This window comes from Lissotriton helveticus, chromosome 1_1, assembly GCF_964261635.1.
Source record: "Lissotriton helveticus chromosome 1_1, aLisHel1.1, whole genome shotgun sequence".
NCBI classification, from domain to species: Eukaryota; Metazoa; Chordata; class Amphibia; order Caudata; family Salamandridae; genus Lissotriton; species Lissotriton helveticus.
Genome location: NC_136057.1, coordinates 247,450,018 through 247,469,162, shown reverse-complemented (window position 1 = coordinate 247,469,162; position 19,145 = coordinate 247,450,018). Strand labels below are relative to the sequence as shown.

General features: G+C 41.9%; 1 pseudogene; it reads left to right on the top strand.

Moving 5' to 3' along the window:
• Nucleotides 1-2,084: 2,084 nt before the first annotated feature.
• Nucleotides 2,085-10,964, top strand: LOC144768958 (mas-related G-protein coupled receptor member H-like; annotated as a pseudogene).
• The last annotated feature ends 8,181 nt before the right edge of the window (nt 10,965-19,145 follow it).

Below are 19,145 nucleotides of genomic sequence, written 5' to 3'. Positions count from 1 at the left end.
TTTCGTAAATATTATTTTATGTACTGTTGAATGCATATGTATGTCCCTCTCTTATGACATGAATTTAGGGGCAGATTTATGAGGCTCTTGCGCCTCCTTGCGCCGCAATTGCGTCACGTAATGTGACGCAACGGCGGCGCAAACAATGCGCCCTATTTACAATGTGACGCATCTAGGAGATGCGTCACGTTGGAAACCCCTGCGCCATAAGGAGGCGTTCCTGCGCAGGGGGGGGGGGCGTTCCTGCGCAGGAACGCCTCCTAAAAGTGGCTGAGTGAAATCTATGAGATTTCACTCAGTCACTTTCTACGTCAATTCCTTACGCCTGCTAAGGGTGACGCAGCATGCATAGAATAGGTGGCTCCTGTGCATTGCAGGAGTCATGTCGCACTTGCGACATGACTCCTGCAATGCGCCGCCCGTGCGCCGAGAGATGCGTCACGCATCCTCGCTGCCTTGCACCATGGTGCGCCGCATCATAAATGAGGCGCACCATGGGTGGCGGAGCAGTGGCGCACTGTGGCGCATGTTAACTGGCGCATCCCTGGGGATGCGCCAGTTAACATAAATCTGCCCCTTAATGTTTATTTTGTACGCTATAAAACTGACAGTGAAAGTTAAAGGTGAAATAAAAACACCAAACCCTGTTTACTTATCGAAAAGGGTTTGTTCTAAATAACTTGACTTAATAATACGTCCATTCCCTTTCTTGTTACTACGTGTATTGATGGCCTACTTTGGAGATAAATATAGGCCCAACCCCCCATTTTATAAAAAAAAGAATTTAAAAGAGTGCGCAACCTTTTTTTGCATCTAGTAATTGCCAAGTGGCTTCTTCTTTTACCAAAATCATCCTCAATAACCACTCGTTGGTATAACCTACACAATGGAGAAATGACGTATTTGATCAAGAATGTACAATTGGCATTGTATATTACCAGAGAATTGGTCTTAATGGTAACTAAAACAAACACTTTCTCAGTCCACATCACATTCACCAAAGGCAACCAAATGTAGATGTAATCAAAAAGAGACATTCTATGTGTCGATCCAAATATCACTGGCAATCAACGATTTTAGGTTCTCAAAGTGTTTTAATTCAAAACAGTATATAAAACATTACAATTTATTTTTTTGGACAGACATAGGTATAACTTCAAAAAAAGAGAAATTCAAAAGCGTAGACCAAGAAAGGACAAATGTCCCCTAATTATATAGGACTATAAGCAATTTTTATGTCCTCTTCATCCTGGTCCATGAAAGACAATGGACTATAAGCAGTTTTTATGTCCTCTTCATCCTGGTCCATGAAAGACAATGTCTTCATGGACCAGGATGAAGAGGACATAAAAACTGCTTATAGTCCTATATAATTAGGGGACATTTGTCCTTTCTTGGTCTATGCTTTTGAATTTCTCTTTTTTTGAAGTTATACCTTATGTCTGTCCAAAAAAATAAATTGTAATGTTTTATATACTGTTTAGAATTAAAACACTTTGAGAACCTAAAATTGTTGATTGCCAGTGATATTTGGATCGACACATAGAACGTCTCTTTTTGATTAAGTGTAGACTTAAATAGTTACTCTAGAGTGCCAGTATATATGTATATAAATATTGTGTTTCATAGGGATTGCTTGGCAAGAACTATGTACTTAAGCATCTAGGTAGTAGGGTGCATATTTATCCCGAGAGGCACCAACTCCAAATGATTATTTAAAAACTGAGGGACTTTTTAACCTATAACTTTTGGTTCCCATTTGATTGTACTCGTGTATGAGGTGCGCCTCCTTTGCATTACTACCAGTGAGTTTATACACAAACGTAGATGTACCCGGGTTTGAAAATAGCTTTGTAATTGGTTGCGGGTACGCCCCAGGTCGTTTACACAACAGATGCTCTCACAGTAGAAGCTTGCACCCGCGGTGCCATGCAAGAGCTGAGTCACGCTGACATGTAGTGCTGACTGCAGCTGGGTGGATGCCAGCTTTCAGGGTGTCAGCGTGTACTTACTCTCTGGTACAGCATTTCTTGTTGAAAAACCTACCAGCCTTAGTCTGTCCCTTGGCAGGAGAGACAGCGTCGTGAAGACAATGAAAGCCTCGGAAACGTTGTCACTGGTCTAAGTGAGCCTCCCGCCTCCACCTTCAGTCAGCTGCTGAGAGAACACGTGGCGTCAGAGGCGCCGCTGAGGCAGTCAAGCACAGGTGTAGTGTTAGCTCCTATGTCTGTGTCTCTAAAGCCCTCTCTCTGGCCCCATCACTATTAATAACCTAATTCTCCCCCATATTCTTCCCTCTCTTCTCAGGCTTTATGTTCTCTTCCTCCTCACTGTCTTAAACTCCCTCTTCCCGCTGCTGTAACTATCATTCACGCTGTCCCTCCATCTTGCTCCTAAAAGCGGGTTGAGTCCTTGTAGAACCCTGAGGTCCGGATGACGAGTTTTCCAGAGTTTAGAAGGGTAAATACCGGGGCCGGAACTGCCAATTTTTATGATACCTCCCCACCATACTCCAGGCATTCCAAGTTATTACCCTATGGAATGGGGAATAACTATGTGGACCTGGTATTCCCAGGTCTTTTTCTGCAGGTGATCTGTGATTGTGGGAGTGTGTGGGAGACAGGACAGTCCTGCTGTGGCTCGGAAGATCATTGCATGTTTCTTCCGTGCTGTTGTGGGGGCGAAGGGGGGAGAGGGGAGGGGTTGGAGTGGGGAGTGCCTCTTCCCCTTGGATCAGAGCCCCAGTGGTTTGTCAGGAGGACGTTTCTGCCCCCGGTTGAACTAGGACCGCTCTATCTCACCCAGTAATCCCAGGTGCGGGGGCCCTGGCCGAGCAGAGTCAGCCATGGTGGAAAACTCTGCCCCCGAACTGGGGAATATATATCGCTTCAGCAACTTGTAATGACTTGTAAAGGGTGTTTGCGAGTGAATTATCACGAGGCAGGCAGAAGTGTCAGGAGACTGATAGAGAAGGAGTAGATTGATTACTTGGGTTAGTTGGGATTTTCAATAATTTTTGTGTTTAAGACCGGAAGGTGAGTTGTGAAGTTGTGAATGTGAGGCGTTTGGTAGTGTAATAGGACGTGAAGATGCGTCTGTTGTTTAGAATTACAATTCAAGTTACATTATATAGATATGTTGTTCTGTTTGCAATTTTAAGGGAAGGTGCAGCTGATGGATGTGGGCGAGTGGCTGTGGCTGCATGGGAAGGGGTTGGACAGATACATTGAGGGTGTTTAGAAACGAAAAGAAGTGGTGTTGATGGATGTGTTGAAGTTGTTGGGATTGAGAGTAAAGATGCATATTGTAGTATTGTTATTGTGTTGGGTATAAAATAAGGTAAGGTTTTCATAGTGTAAATGTGGTCGGGATTGTAAGGGTACATAAGTGTTGGGTTGTCTGGGATTGTGAGTGATGGTGCAAATAGATGTTGTTATGTGGTCGAAAGTGAAAAAGGCGATAGAGATTGACATAGGATTGTTTGCAGTTTGAGAGGAAAGCTAGATGGATCGTTTTGGTGGCCGGAGTTGCAAAGCAATGACAAATTGGGGTATTTAATTAAGGGAGGGAAGGTGCAGACAGATATGTTAGGATGATCGGGATTGCAGGTTGAAGCATAGTAGTGTTCGGTAGTATCAAAAAAGGTGAAGAAAGATGTTGGTGTTTTAACAGGTGATGAACATACTCTTTTGGTTCACATTGGCATTCAAGAAAAGGACAGGAAGATGTGTTCAGGGTTTGAAGTGGATGGAAATGTGCAGTCACAATATTGGTTACTTGATATAAGGAAAAGTGTAGACGCATGGGTCAGTGTTTGGGTTTGGAAGAGAAGGTGTTAATAGCGGTACTGCAGTGCTTGGGATTGAAAAGCACGATGCAGGTAGATTCTCTCATTTTTTTATTAATGGTAGGCGAAGATGGAGATAGAAGTTTAAGGTGTTTGAGTGTGAAGTTGAAGATGGATATGTTGGGATGCTTTGCATTGTCAAGTTAGGTGCCGATCAATGAGTCTGTGTGGTTGGACTTGTCATGAAAGGTGTAGATCGATATATTGGGGTTGTTTGTAATACTCAGGGTAGGTGCATATTGTGTATTTTGATAGGGTGTGATGATCTGAATAGTGAGGGCAGGTGCATATTGATAAGGTTGGGGGTTTGTGGACTCAACCCAGGTGCATATTGGTATGTTGGGTGGTTTGTGTGGTCAGGGTAGCTACATATTGGTATGTTAAAGTGTTTTTGATTGTCAGTGAAAGTGCAGGTTCATATGTTGGGATTATCTTGTTTTGTCTCGGATGATATGTTGTGGTTGGCGGGATAGAAAGGGAAGGTGTAGATAGATACACGGAGGTAGATAGTGTTTACAGAGGTTTTTGCAATAGCCGTAGCTGTAAAGGTAAAACTAACTTGGCTGCGGTTATATTGAGATATTTCATTTGCATCATGTTTGATTAAGTGGGTCACTTATAAAAACGAATGATTAGTCTTGCCACTTTTTTCTAATACTTTAATACCCTATTAATAAACATTTTTAATAGTTCCATAAAGTTAATTGACTGGTGCATTCTGGTGCATGATGTTTCACTTACAGTATTGTTTAGGTTTGTTTGCGAATAAAAGGATGCTAGACACCTCTGTCTGGTTTAATTGGTTGGTGTTGGAAGTTGTCTTAATTATTTGATATTTTTGTCTCCTATTTTTGAATCCATTATATTTAAATACTATTTTCGATAGGACTCGAAACAAGCAGCATGGCTGGCCTTGGCAACATTTCTCTCGCAACTACATTTAAACCAGGAGGAAATGACAGAGAATCGGCCAATCATAAAGCAGAGCTGAAGATATTGTATTTCGCACGAACACTGGGCATCGTGACTTTGGTCATCTGTCTCATAGGACTGGTCGGAAATGGCATGATCATCTTGTGGGTCCTCCTCTTCAAGATGAAAAAGAATAACTGTGCTGTCAATATAATCAACCTTGCGACGGAAGATGCCGTCTTCCTTTTTGGTTGCACCATCATACTGGTGGTGTTAATTTGCATCTAGAGTGGCATGAAGACATCAAGACGAGACAGTAACAATGCAATGATTGCTGCTGGAGTGCTCTACAGCATTGGTTTCAACATCAGCAGTTTTGTTTTGATGACCATCAGTGTGGAGCGGTGCCTGTGTGTTTTGTTCCCAGTGTGGTACCACCATTGACAACTCACGAAGCAGGCTGTCATTGTATGTCTTCTACTCTGAGCCCTATCCTGGGTAGTGATGGTACTACAACTTCAAAAGGCGGCAGAGCCTTCTCTATACTGATCCCTCAACTTTGGAATAAGCTACCAAAGAACATACGTAAGGAATCCGTCCTTCTCCCATTCAGGAAAAAACTCAAGACTATTCTATTTACAGAGTCTAGGGTACAACATCTAGAGTATGTACTATCTAACATAAGCCCTACAAGGAAGCATGGTTCAACAAGTAATTTATTGGCAGACAAAGTCAGTATAGGCCCTACAAACAGCAAATCAATGCTAAAGGAAAAGCCCAAAAATATTATACAGAATCATAACTTGGTGTCTTCCACTCCCAACTCTGCATCTGGCATACCGTGTTGGGTAGTAAATATGGTCGCTGATTTAAAATCAGATCTTGAAGCCACGATTATTGCCCACATAAAGCCCTTAATGTCTAAAATTGATAGACTGACATCACTAATCAATACCAAAGGGTGTGGCTCTAACAAATTAAGTGGAAATATGGCATTAGTTACCCAAGAGAACTTGAAAGGGGTGCCATTGGGAGAATCGATAACAAAGGATACCCCCATTCAACCTAATCTGCCTCCTGCAACCACAGGAGTAAATACTCAACGCCCGATTCAATCTGTGGAAAAACCTGCTGCCACTCCTGCAAATTCTAACACCAGTGGCCCTATTTCGGAGACGCAACAGGATCTGGGTACTAGAAAATCGCCCAACCAATCAGCGAAGGCTGCGCAAAGCACTGGTAAAAGTGCCCCAATAGCCTTGTCCCCAACCAAAAAACAAGAGCCTCCAAAAAGACCAGCTCGCTTTAAGACAATTAATTTGCCACCGGAGGCTTCGCCATTTGTGGTTGTGTTAACGGGTGTTCCACCTCTCAAGGAGGGAAGAAGGGAATCCTTTGTTAAGTTGAGAAATAAATGTGCACAATGGCTCAAGTTACATAGACCTTTACCCCAAAATATGTATGGTCAAATACCCGCAGTTAGAAGAGGAGAGTGGGTTGGAAGAAACACTAAGACTATAGCAGGGGACGTTGTAACTGTTAATTTCAGGGACACGGATGTAGTAAATTACATATGTAACGCACCCAGTAGTGGACCCAATACCCAAGTCCATCCATTCCCTCTTTCCTATTTCTACCCTGTGGCACCAAGACAACAATTTCCGAGATTTGGCTTTCCATCCAATAGGGCCCATACATATGTTCCCCACCATACTATCCAATATCGACAGCCACCCTGGCAAGGCCCCCCTGAATTCGACCCTTTTTTATCTCAGTTTGCACATTGGAACAGATTCTGTGCCCTTGATGAGGTAGATTGACTCATTTCTGAGGAAACTCCTACCCAACACTTAGTCTCGAAATGGTGTGAGGATGAGCAAGCGCGATTGTATTACAACCCACGTGCTCTAATCCTCCTACCACGTTAGTCACTAGTTTAATCCAGCAAACACCCTCTATACTGGCAAGTGATTGCCTGGAAGCCCAAATCCTTAGTGAAACTAATAACTATAAAAGTAAACCTGTCAAGGAACCAATAAAAATCCTTAGTTGGAACCTTGCAGGTATTCATAGGAAATTGGGCCTGCCTGAATGGAACGACTTGGTTGAGGCACACAAAATCTGCCTCTTCCAGGAGACCTGGAGCATAGAACCGCTCCATCGGGTTGGATTTGTAACCCATTTTGTGCCTGCTGAGAAAGCAATGCATGGGAAGGGACGTCCCTCAGGGGGTCTTCTCATTTGGATAAGCATCTCCCTTAACTGTTGTATTACATCTAGGCAGGTTAATAGCCCAGATATATTAGGGATCCTACTAACTAATCCTACTATGGGCTTATCCCTTGCCATATATAATATCTATGCCAGAGGCACAAAAAATGGGTGCACTTCTATGGTGATTTCCGATCTGGAAACACAACTTAGAGACCATGTGGAAGCTGACCATACTTTGGTAGCAGGTGACTTTAATTGCACCTACGAGCCACTCCCTATGGAGGACATTTCAGACCTAGGTGAGGAGGACAGCAGATGGGGTATCCCTGCACTTACTATCCCCCCGATAAAAAGATGGTCCCGTAGCGCAATACAGCTAAATGCGTTGACCCTAGAATTTGGCTTAAGAGCTACGAATGGCCGTACAGCTTCAGATCACCTGGGTGCTCATACGTTCAACAGAGTTGATCATTCCTCAAGGATTGATTATATTCTGTTGGACCTAAAACTTTGGAGACTGGTCCAAGACATGGTAGTGATACCTACTGTGGAGAGTGACCACAATTCACTTTCCCTATCTTTAACGAATCCCTGGCCTAGCAATGCATCTGTAGTCTCACTTAACTGCCCACACACAACTATTGTTTCTTCCTGTGGAAGGCGCCTAAAGTGGAATAAAATTGCCACGGATGTTGCCAAGATTTCCACCATAGACGAATTACTCATGGCCTCACAAACAGAATTAGACAACACTAATCCAGCCTTGCTAATCGGAAAGGTAACACCTATCTTCGAAGCAGTTGTCAAGTCCATAGGGGACGTTTTTTTGGGTAAGGGGCTCTGCAGGGAGGAATTCGTCTAATCACAAACCCAGGGGAAAGCATGATTGGTATACTCCAGCATGCAGACGGGCAAAGTCTCTCTTATTAGAGGCCGTCAAAAGTAAATCTCAACCTCTGATACAGACAACCAGGAAAGAGCACAGGAGCATACTGGCACACACAGAAAAAGAGTGGGAAGAGGAGTACTGGTCCACTCTTAAAGAAGCTAGCCTCAAAAAAGATCCTAAATGTTTCTGGGATACAATTAGAGCCAGAAATAGGCCAGATAGCGATCTTATCACATGTAATATTTCAAGCCAGGCGTGGGTTAACCACTTCTCAAAGCTATACTCCCGACAAGATGATCAGTCTCCTATTGAGGCTCCCAATGATGCTGAAGGGAGAATTGTGGCCCTAACAATGAATCAAATAGACTGGGGCATTGACCCCGATGAATTAGGCTTCACAATAAAAGAAGTGGAGTATGCTGTAAGCACCATCAAGCCCCAAAAAGCCGCTGGCCCGGACGGTATTCCTGGTGACCTTTTGAGATCTGACATCCCAAAGTGGGGGAAACTTATTCACTCCTTACTTGTTGCCATCTGCAGGGGTGCTCCGATCCCCTCGTCATGGAAGGGGGCAGAGGTGGTCCCCATCTTTAAAAAAGGTGCCAGAGAAGATCCGACCAACTATAGACCCATTAGCCTGCTGGACATTACTCAAAAAGTAGTCGGCAAGGTTCTACTGGTCAGAATATTGGACTGGATAGAAGAAAATAAAATCCTTTCCGACTACCAGGCAGGATTTAGAGTGGGTACTGGGACAATCGAACAAGCTTTTAGGCTGTTGATGGTGTATTGGAAGGTCGTGGTTATAGGCAAAGGCAGTCTTTATCTCGCGTTCATCGATTTAAAGACTGCCTTTGACCTTGTACCGAGGGAGACCCTGTGGAGAGTCTTGGCCGATATGGGGTTGCCACACTATATACTTTCATTACTGGTTAGGCTCCATGAAAACAGTTTTGCCCAGATTAGGTGGGGTTCGGGAGGGGAAAAAACTAGCAGTATCCCGGTAGAGAGAGGGGTCCGCCAGGGATGTGTCCTTGCTCCCACCCTGTTTTCTCTTTATATCAACGGGGTGGTTGAGCACCTTCAGGAACATCCTTCAGATGAACCATCCCTGGCTGGAGAACGCATACCTACCCTCCTCTTTGCGGATGATACGCTTTTAATATCGAAATCCCCAATAGGTCTTCAGAGGCTTTTGAACAACTTCCAATCTTTCTGCACCAAACGGGGCCTGGTAATTAATACGGGTAAAACAAAATATCTTGTGTTGAACCCCCCAAAAAAATTAGCACGCCCTCCAACTCTGAATGCTGAACCCTTGGAGAGAGTAGAAGTGTTTGACTACCTCGGCATTCGCTTATCCCATAAAATGCAATGGTCCCCACATTTGGATAAAATGCTATTGTCCCACAAGAGGATAACAGGAGCTATTTTGAAAGAACAACGCTCCTGCGTAATCAGACCAATTGCTGTTGTCCTCGATATTTATGTAGCTAAAGGGGTCAGTTCTGCTCTGTATGGGGCGGAGCTTTGGGGTTCATCTATTACTAATGATTTGCCTAGATCTGAAAAGAAATTCTGTAGGGCAATTATGTCACTCCCCCAGGGTACCCCTACGGTCCCACTAATGTTGGATCTAGGCTGTCGCCCTATTGATGACTTAGCAAAATTACGCCCACTCCTACTATGGGCACGATTGTGGCGAGTGCCCGAACTTAGTAAATATGCGCAAGGCCTCGCAGAAATTATGTCTTTACCAGGGTGGCACAAAATCAAATGGTTGAGCGACATGAAAACCTTGCTACTTAATTTGGGCCTAAATGATGCGTGGGCTAATAGATCCTCTCCCCCAAAGGCAATCCTCAAGAAACTCTACTGGAACTGGATTGCGTTACAACGGAATACTAATGCTTCCATGGGCAGACTTACTGAAGAGTTTTTAAAATGTAATGACCTACCAAAACGAGAACTCTATTTGGACGCTATTGGTAAACCATTTGATAGGGCACTTTATTTTAAATTAAGAGCAGGAACATTGCCGCTGTACACTTTTTCCTCACGATGGAAATTGCCTGCACAAACTGTAGAGCTTTGCCCAGCATGTCTAGTTAGACCAGAGACAGTGGCACATTTTATGTTTGAATGTGGAGAGTACACTTTACCTAGGAAGATATGGCTTAAACATCTATGTCGCCAACTGGGCACTAGGTGCCACTCAGATGCAATACGCATACTAATGTCTGATAGCCGTACCACCTATGTTTGTGCTCTTGCCAAATTTTTATCTTGGGCTTGGTCAATCCGAGCCAAAAGGCTTAAATCAATTGTTTAATTTTTTCTTAATTAATTTATGATGTGATTTTAAAAAAAACACTGAATTCTTTTTTAAAATAACTGTTCATGCATAGATTCTTTTTGTAATCTGTTTATCTTTGGTTTTTCTCAATGTATTCATGAATTTTATGTGCAGCTTTTATGATAATTCTTTTTATCGAAATAAAGCCTTTTTGACTTTGACTTTGAGTATGTACAATCTATCGCTGGCGGGGTTTAGCTACTCTCTTGCAGTGCTGAGAGACCTGTTGGTGATTATGCGCTTGAGAAATCCAAGTTAACATTAACATTAACATTACTAAAAAGCTTTGTTTGCATGCTTGTGGTTCAATACCCTGCACGGGTGTCTGAATGGTGCACTGGTGCCTACCATTTCACGTCTGCATTCTACCTCTTGGTGGTCCTGCTCGTAGTCTTGTCCAGCCTGACCCTGATCATCGAGTTACAGAAGACCTCCAAGCAATGTCACCAGCTTAGGCTCTACCATGTCAGTATTGTTACTGTCCTTATCTTCCTCCTGTTAGTGGTGGCCGAAGGGTGCTGGGTCTTTTGTAATACTTTGGGGTTCTGCCATCAGAGATGTCTCCAGTGGAATTTTTGTTTGTGACATTTATCTGCACATCCACATCCTGCAGCGCAATTCCTTCTGTTTACATATGTGTAGGGATGTGGAGCAAGCACTGGTTTTGGTGTTCCATCAAAAAGGCGCTGGGGAAGAAATTTAAGGCGACAGAAACATTCTGGCAACAGCAGTCTGTTGACAGCTAGAATGTTTTTCAGGTTCACAAAAAAAAGACGGTTAAAAATAATGCATGGTCTAAGGAACCAACTCACAAAGGAGTTTCCGTGCCTCACTTGCATTTGTGACAGTGGAAAATCTGACAACACAGTACATCTTCCACCACTGTAAACTTAGTTTTGGGGTTTGAACATGGGTGATCCTAAAGGGGAAAAAAGAGGGTGACCTTTCAAAATGTATCTCCACTAACGCCTCAATTGTGGGTTTTGATAGACAGTTCCAATTGACTTTTCTACCCCTTTAGCAGCCCTAAAACTATTTCCAAAAAAGGTTGCAACGGTGAGTAAATGGAGAAGAAAAAATAATGTATAAAAACCGAAAAGGGGTTTTCTACAGTAAAACTATTAGTCCTGTGGAAATAAAATAATTTGTTTTCAAATGCATATTTCTGAAACACTCATGCAGCAACTCAGCCCACTGGAAAACCCACATGTGTAAGTATGGAGGAGGAGAGGTACACCTGGAAATGTACACTTGTGAGAGATTCATGGAATTACAATAGTAGATTTCCAACATTTGCGCCAAGGGCTTTGTGAATTGGGGTATCCCCCTTTTATTCACGTGGCCAGTGGAGGCTGGTCCAGGTAAGTGCAGTGGAGCGGGCGGGACTCGGTAGGGAGGAAGCTGACAGACAACAGACTAAGTATTATTTATTTATTTAATTATAACCATTTCGTTGTCTTTCGACTTACTCACCTGCCTCCCCGCACTCGCCTCGCTCCACTGCCTCACAGCCCTTACTTGAGTCAGCCGCCTCTGCCCGTGGCAGTAAGAGATTTATCGACAGGCTGCATGTGCCTGAAAACACACAGAACGTATTTTTTCTAATATATTCTCGATAGGAAGACACAGCTTCCTGTGATAAGCTGAGCCACCACTGGACTGGAATATTTATGTCACAGCATATCTTGTACCAGTACATTCTACAGTTAGTAACAAGTGGAAATACAACATGGATATCTAGCAGACCCCAACAAGAAGGGAAAAATGGATGAGGCACTTTACTGTGATGTATGTCATCTGCCAAAGATTTATCAGAGTAATTGATTTCATTAAAGATATGGAGCAGCGCAATCTAGACTCCACCCTTAAACGGCACAGAAATACATTAACTCCATTAATGTGTCTGAACCATTTAAACATATTCAGCAATTGGATTTACTGTAGAGGCTGAGGATCTATACCTAATGTGCACTAATGTTCATTTGAAACATGCTTGTATGTATTCTTTATTCACAGTTTTACACTTATACTTTTGCATTTGTTCTTAAAAGTTACAGATGTGCATGTATAAACATGTATTCAATTGCATATTAAACGCTCAGTTAAAGTTTGCCTGACTGCAGGCCTGAGCTGAAATACATTTTGCTTTGCTAGCATGTTTTCCTTTTCTTGCAGGTTTATTATTTTTATTTGTTAGAGAAAGGCTTATTATCTGTATAAGACTTCTGATATAAAGACCTGTAGGGAAAAACTTGGCAGTGAACGTGGAGAAACAATGGTCGAAAGAGGCCTTCTGTTCATCAAGTACCAGAATAACAAGATGTTTGTGGTTGAGAGCCACAGTCCCAGTTCGATGTGTTGGGAAACTGAAGCGATATTGCAGATGCACTTAAGTCAGAGATGATTTAAGGCATGGGCAAAGTGGGCTCTGGCCCAGGCCTTCAGCCTTTCGGGGGTCCCACTGATAGACCCAGCTCTGTTCTGCAGGTAGTTTATTTATTTTATTTTATTTTATTTATTTAATTTATATAGCGCGTAATCACCCCGGGGTCTCTAAGCGCTTTTCCAGGTAAAAATGCCAACCAAGTTCTACAGCTGATAATCAAGATTTACAGCACACCCCATGCTTGCTGAAAAAGCACTGTTTTTAATTTCTTTCGAAACGGCAACAAGTTGGATTCTTTGCGCAATTTAGTGGGTAAGTTATTCTAAACAGCTGGGAAGATGTTAGAAAAAGCGCGACCCCCAAGGGTGGATAATTTATAGCGCGGTTGAACTAACAAGGAGGCATCTGTAGAGCGCAGCCGTCTGCCAGGTTTGTACGAGGCCAGACGAGCTTTGATGTAGCTTGGCGCTTTCCCATACAGGGCTTTATGCGTGATGCAAAGCCCTTTAAACAGAACCCTCTGTTTAACCGGTAGCCAGTGGAGTTCACGCAATAGAAGGGAGGCATGCGATCTCCGAGGTTTCTTAAAAATCAACCTGGCCGCATCATTCATAACAATCTGCAGGCGGTTCAACTTCAGTTTTGCCCTGAAGACCTTGAATAATTGTTAAATACATTGCTTTCAATACCGTTTTCTTGTAATTTATTTTTAATGTAGGTGATGTAGGAGAGTCTATTGCAGACTTGCAGAGAAATGTGTTTACATTTCATGCATTATCCATAAAAAAGGTTATTTTGGATCCAAACTGGACCTCACATTTGAGAAATGGGAGGGTGTCACAGAGATTATTTGCAGTAATATTAGTTGGCTGCAGCTGTGTTACAAAATTGATAACAAACGTCACTGTCCCTGAATATTAAATGTAAACACATTTAGAATATGGCCGAGTGTGCATGTGCACTGTCAGTGACCCAGCCAAAGAGGGCATGAAAGTCATGATTTGATTTGTCCCTGGTAGTGGGAAAGGAGATAAGGGCGTTTCTGAATATCCTGTTACCTTTAAAGTGGTGTTCCATATACACTGAGTGGCAATTCAAATGAATTCCTCTTACCATATTCAGCGTTTCTTGGTCTTTATTGAGGAGTCCTATTGACTTGGTGAACCAAGTGCTGTGTTTTTTGCAAACCTCTCGGAGCACAGCTCTACGGAATTCACTTTATTTTCCTACAGACAATATAGCAGAAAAAAGTAGAGGATAATGGAATTAATTCTTCCCAGTATTTATTAAATTTAGTGTCCTTTGAATTTCTACCACGTGTTTCTCATCCACTTGATACTTATTTTTTTACCTTACATGTCAGTGAGTATTTTGCTGTTTGCTGTTCCCATTGAAAACATGGATTTATGCACTAGGACACATTGCTAATTATCACCAAATTAGCAAAGCCAATAGGTCCTGCCTGTAAGAGGCTGAATTAGTGTGTTTGCCATTGATTTTTGCTATTGGAATGTAAACACATGCATCAAGATGCAAAAACATGAATGTCTTGCTGTCTTGCAATTCGTTTTTTATTAAAGACAACTTTACCAAGGAGGCCGCTGATTCACACCTAGGTGTCATGATTCATGCACACATGTGCACCATGATGTTATGCATATACTGTACTGTTTTAACATGGCAAACAGTCATGTTACTATTGAAAATTGAAACATAAACCTGAAGAAAAATAATGCTAGTGCTAAAAAAGGAATGAAGTGGCCTGGTAGCACTTTGCATCTGCTGGGCCATCATAATACAAAAGAAACATATTTATTATGGGTCCCGAGCAGGAGGTGGGATGGAGAGTGGGAAGGAGCATCAGGGAGCATTGAAGACCAGGGGAAGAGAAGAAAAAGAGTGCATGCCGGGAATGGACAAAGGAACAAGCGGAGAGATGAAACAGATGCACATCCATGGAGTGATCTCTATAAACTAAAAGTAGCATTTACAAAGACAGTAAGTTTGATGCTTTTGTGCAGGCACCATTGAAGCACACTGAGGGCCCGATTCACAGAATGAACTTAAGACTCAATCCTAAACTTACTACTATTTTGGTATTCACAGAATGCACTTACTACTTTTGGCATTCACAGAATGAATTTACTACTTTTTGTATTCACAGAAGTTAGGATTTTGTCTTAAGTCTGTCTTAAGTCTGTCTTAAGTTTTTCAGAGGGATAACTAGCGCTTGGACCGCAGTTCGGAAGTCGTTGGCTGGGAGGAAGGGTTTCAGCTTCTTCAAGGTGTTGATTTGGAAATTAGCTCCCTTCGTAGCATTGCTGATATGTTGTTGCATATTGAGATTGGAGTCCAGGGTTATACCTAAAGATTTTGCTGAGTCTACAATGATAGGTTGGACGTTGAATGCATTGAGGTCTTTAAGCCAATCCTGAGCGATGTGGATTTTGGCGGGGGGAGCTATTAGTAAGAACTCAGTTTTCAGAGCATTAAGTTTGAGATGATTCTCTGCCAACCATGTCTGTGTTTCCTGAGTTGAGTTGAGAAGTTTGATGTCGTCCGGGGATTGTAGCTTGAGGTAGAGTTGGGTGTCGTCAGCATACATGTGGAATTGCACATTAGAGGCATGAAGCAGTACGGTGAGTGGCTCCATGACTAGATTGAAAAGTGTAGGGGATAAGGCTGATCCTTGCGGGACACCTAGTGTTACTGGGGCAGGGCTGGAAAAAGTGTTGTTGATTTTGAATTTCTGAGTCCGATTGTGGAGGAAGGAGGTGAACCATTTGAGTACTGTTCGTGGGTTGATTTTCATTTTAATTTTTTTTTTAAATAAAATTACAAAAAAGACTACAACATCCAGAAGGCTCAGGGTGGAACTGACATCATACAGGAAATGATGAAAGAATGCTGGGACTATATGCGTTGGTTTGCCTTGTAGCCAGATTGATCGTGAGCAAGGGACATGTTGTCCTGAAACGTGCAGATCTGTGCCTGCCTGCCATGACCTGGGGATTAGGAAAATAAAAAACGTATAAATCAAGGGAAGCGCGAGTTCGTCCCATTTTTCTTCCTGCTGGGGAGATTTCGAAAAGGACATTAATTGCGTCGTGGTTCTGCCGTGGGGATTCATGAACCGACAAATAGAGCGCTGCATATCCCGGTAAAGTGAACCAAGGAGACGGATATATATATATATATATATATATATATATATATATATATATATATATATATATATATATATATGAACACCAAAATCTTCAATCCTTTGCATAAAGAAGACACGGACCCCAGGCTGCAGTAAGGGAGATTTTATTCACCTCTCAGGCGACGCGTTTCGAGCAACTCGTGCTCTTGATCACACACCATGCACCTGGTCAGCATTCATTTAAATACGTTTTTTTACTTTGCAGTGCTCCACCCCCTGAGTGAATCACATGGTGCATAGACATGGAAAACACATTTCTCTATGCTATTAAATTCAGCACCCACCATCACTGCACTTAATTAAAAAGGCTGGGAAAATAATATATCTGCATAAATGCAAAAACCCACCATTGATCTTTTGACGCATTCCTCACTAGAGCTAATATATGCCGAAATTTGAGGATGTCCTACTATAACTAAATCTCAAAATTAATCATAAAGGTTCTTACTCAAACAATGTATATACACTTACAAAAATATATATATCTATCTATATAAAAATATATACGTCTTCTTTTATATTCACATGATTCTACCACTGTACAAATATACTTTGGACAGTCCACCATTCCTGACATGAATGCCTAAATGTTCACAACCGTGAATCAAACAAGTTATGATAATGTATACACATAAGATCAAAGGTTCAAGGTTTCCTTACAATAACATATCCCCCAATGCCCATCTTTATACCCTTAGTGACAACAAAATACTATGTGATGTTAAAAATGATTAAATAAACCAGCAAAGTGCCAATAGGCACCTTTTGTGATTACAACTAAATAAAAAAGTGAATATACTATATACAATAATTTTTTGTTTTACATGATTGTTGGGAGAGAGTTTCGACAAACACTTAGCTCGTTATCAGATTCATTTTCATGGTCGATGTAATCTCACACCCCGTCCCCCCACGGTGCCAATTGATGCAAAATAGTATTCATAATTATCATACACGATGTATATATTCTCTGAGAGCCCTAAGAGACTGAGACATAAAAGGAATACACAGATTCACATAAAAATATAATTCCTATTACCTCAAGTTAATTACATGAGCTTCTGCCCTTAATGAGCTAATGTGAAAAATTTATAACATATGGTGTAAATCTTCAGTCGTATTTAATCCATTTGGATATTTACTGTCCAGTTCTATAATAAACTCAGTTTCTCTTTTTCTGAGCAGTCCCTCTCTGTCACCTCCCCGTGCTGAAAGAGCCACCACATCTATGACATAATACGTCAGCTGAGATAAATCATTGTTGTGGGTTGATTTAAAGTGGCGTGCTACCGGGTAGGTGTTGTCATTATTGACTATTGCCCGTAAGTGTTGCAGTATTCTGACATGCACCTGCAACTTAGTGCTGCCAACATACCTCAGCCCGCAGGTACAGGTCAGAACATATATCGCAAACTCACTGTGGCAGTTGTAATTGCCACGAATAATCTTTCTGGTAGGGCAAAAGGGTGTGCTATAATGAGTGGTGTTAACACCAAACTTGCACGCCCTGCATGAGGAACACTTGTAGAATCCTTTGTATTTGAGCCAAGTACTGCCACTACTTGACTCAGGACTAGTTTTGACCAAACTATTATGCATGCTGAACGATTTCTTGTATGTAATAGTAGGAGAACCCTGCAATATCTCACTATAGAAGCCATCTGTCATCAAGACAGGCCAATGTTTTCTTACTATTGACCTGATCTGTTTTTCCTGCTTACTATAAGTCAGGATCAAGCGGGGAGTATTATTCTCTGTAGTTACTAACGATGTTTCAGACCTGAACAGTGACTCCCTGGGTTTTTCACGGCAGCGTTTCAGTGCACTGTTCAGAATTTTATCGTTGTACCCTCGGGCTTTAAGTCTGCCAATTGTATTTTTAGCCTCTTGTTCGAATAATTCGGCGGTACTACTTATTCGTTTCACCCGCACCAGTTCTCCATATGGAACATTATTGATGACATGCTGTGGATGGCTGCTACTAGCATGGAGTATGCTGTTACCGGCAGTCGGTTTACGAAAAAGCGATGTGTTTATCTTGTTGTCTTCAATATTTATGTGTACATCAAGAAAGTCTGCATGTACTGTACTGATTTGAGAGGTGAAAAAAAGATTCTCAATGTTGGTATTAAGTGCGTCAACAAATATCTGCGCACTCACCTCATCTCCCTCCCAAATACAAAAGACATCATCTATAAACCGCTTCCAGTATCTCACATGCCTGAATCCTGGTGTGGCCATTAGAACACGCTCCTCCCACCAGCCCACGTGAAGACACGCGTAGCTGGGGGAGAAGCATGATCCCATCGCCACACCACGGACTTGTCTCCATATATTCTTAGCAAACATAAAATAGTTGTTATGCAAACACCAATGTATCAATTCACACAACATTTTGTTGTGAGCATAGTATTCACAGGTTCGTAGATCCAAGTAATGTTTGACAGCCTCTAAACCCTTAGTGTGATCTATAGATGTATATAAAGACTCTATATCTAGAGTAATTAAACACCAATTTTCTTGCCACGTAATGGTAGACAATTTTTTCAAAAAATCGCCAGTGTCCTTGATGTAACTCGGCAAACTCTGCACACAGTCTTGTAGGAAAAAGTCAATGTAACTTGAGATATTTTCTCCTACACTTTTGATGGCTGCAATGATCGGTCGACCAGGCGTAGGGACTTTCTGCTTGTGTATTTTTGGAATCAGATATAAGATCGGTATAACCGGATGTTCAACATGTAAAAAGTCAAATTCAACCTGTGAAATCAAATTGTTCCTTTTGTATGACATTAGAAGCTTTTTTATGCCATCTTTCGCTCGTTTGTATGTCATCCCATTTGATCTCTCATAACATGTGGTATCATTTAGTTGTCGCATGGCTTCCACAACATATTCAGTTTTATTCCACAACACAATATTACCACCTTTGTCTGATTTGTTGATCACCACATCTTGGTTCTGATTCAGTTTTTTCATTAGTGCATTATATTCACGCACCATAGCATTATCCCTATGCGAATGTGCCTGTGTTTTGCGATTTAGTCTTTTAAGATCTTCTATTACACATTCATGATATATATCAACCGCATCTTTCGGCATTACAGGCAAAAATGTGCTTACCGGTTTGAATGGACTTTCGCCAGCTCCTTTCTGTTGAGTATCAATGCTTTGTAGTTCACATTGTGTAGATGGAGCGGCGTCATCATTCGTGGTAGAATTATCCGAGTTCCCCAGATCACAAAGGGTAAGAAGCAATCTTGCATCTCGTGCTGCTGGCGCTGTTGAATTGCCGGCAGAATTAACCGGCTGTTTGGTATTTTTAGAAGTTTT